The sequence below is a fragment of the Vulpes lagopus genome, chromosome 24 (genome assembly GCF_018345385.1).
Source record: "Vulpes lagopus strain Blue_001 chromosome 24, ASM1834538v1, whole genome shotgun sequence".
Lineage (NCBI taxonomy): Eukaryota > Metazoa > Chordata > Mammalia > Carnivora > Canidae > Vulpes > Vulpes lagopus.
Window position 1 is genome coordinate 24,473,797 of NC_054847.1, and position 1,870 is coordinate 24,475,666.

Sequence of the window (1,870 nt, forward strand, 5' to 3'; positions counted from 1 at the left end):
AAAAAAAAGTAGTTGCTAGCTTAGCCTAGAAATATGCAAACTAATAAAGATGCCAAGTTTGGGGAGTTACCACTTCAGAGACATTCTAGTATATTCATTGATTCAGAATAGAAAAAGTTTATCTCAGAAAATATATATGTCCTACACTTAAAATTCATAATTATAATAGCTAAGTATTTGAAAAATTGAAGAAATATGCTTGTATTTTTTGAAATCACTTATGTATTGTAGGAAATTAGGTTTAAGAAAATAACAGTTCCTGTTACATATACTCTTGAGGTTAAGTTCATTGTGACACTGGTACAATCAGAGATAGAAAGAAGTCAAAGGGCAATTACAATCACTTTATATACGAAAACATATTTAAAACTCATGTGTACCACATTTTTCACAGATATTCATAGTCTTTAAAATTGCAAAATTATATATTTATATATATATGATATATATCACATAAAACTCTAGGCCAATTCAAACGCTGACAGCATTTGCAGTGATGAGGGGTTTGTAGAAGGAATTTTGTTAAATGTTGAGAATAATAAGAATATTTCAAAAAAGTATTTAAGAAAGAGTGGCTTGTCTTTCTGGGAATTCAGCTCATACATTAACTTAAACAATATGGAAATGGTACAAAGATAAAACAATGGACGAAAAATGTATATTTCAGAAAAGATCTAGTTTATACAAAAATTTAAAATTTTAATAAAGAAAACATTTACACAATAAAGGGAAGTATATGTCTTTTAACTTAAATTATTTAGACTATATTTAAATACCCAGGAAAATAAATAAAATGTTAATTCTTATTTGATCTTTAACATTCAAATAGTAGGTATTTGGGTTACTACAACTGTTAGAAGCAAAATATTTATAGATGGAGCAATTAAGTTTAAAAATATTTTTGGGGGACGCCTGGGTGGCTCAGCAGTTGGGTACGTGTCTTGGGCTCAGGTCGTGATCCTGGGATCTGGGATGGAGTCCCGCATCAGGCTCCCTGCGAGGCGCCTGCTTCTCCCTCTCTGCCTTTGTCTCTGGCTCTTTCTCTCAATCTTTGTCTCTCATGAATAAATAAATCTTTAAAATATACATATATTTTTTGTATTTATATGGAAATATTGGACATTAACCAATGAAATATCTATTATTTAAATATTTTAATGCTTTTCTAAAGAAGCAATGAGGTTTTTCAGAAAATCTTTGCTATAATGAAAAACTAGCCTATAAAGTGGTAGTAAATGCTGTTGCCAGGGCCTCAGAAAATATATATTACCTGATAATTCTTCTAGTCCTGTCTTCTCTTCTACTTGCACACTTGTTTCCTTTTCTGCCATTATTTCCCATTTTGATTGTCCAATTCATTGTGGTATATCATTTTATGTCTTTGTTATTTCAGGGTCTTTCAACATCAGATAACATGTTCTCTTTTCTTGGAATACTTTCCATGTAGAAAATCTGTCACCATATTTATAGTAAATAATGAGAAAGTAGTGCTCAGTTCAGCAGTACATGTTCTAAAATTGGAATGATACAGAGATTAGCATGGCCCCTGCCCAAGGATGACATGCAAATTTGTGAAGTGTTCCAAATTTTTTAGACTTTCCAATTACTGTGTTGTATACCTGAAACTAATGTAACATTGTGTCAACTATCCTTTAGTTAAAAAATAATAATGAGAAAGTAATAAGATGATATCATATATTTGAAACCATATTTCCATGCTGAGGGTCGCTGACTCAGTGTGATTATAGAAGTAAATATTGAGCAAACAAAGAATTTTTGGAAAATGTTAATTATGGAGGAATTTGTGGATTATCTGCATAGAATAAAAAAAAGTATAAAAAATGTATATAAATCTGTAAATGCCCATCAT

General features: G+C 30.4%; 1 non-coding gene across 1 annotated transcript; it reads left to right on the top strand.

Moving 5' to 3' along the window:
* The first annotated feature begins 1,487 nt into the window (after window positions 1-1,487).
* On the top strand, window positions 1,488-1,591 carry LOC121482191. Its single transcript, XR_005985547.1, has one exon. It is a non-coding gene; the product is annotated as a U6 spliceosomal RNA (small nuclear RNA).
* The last annotated feature ends 279 nt before the right edge of the window (window positions 1,592-1,870 follow it).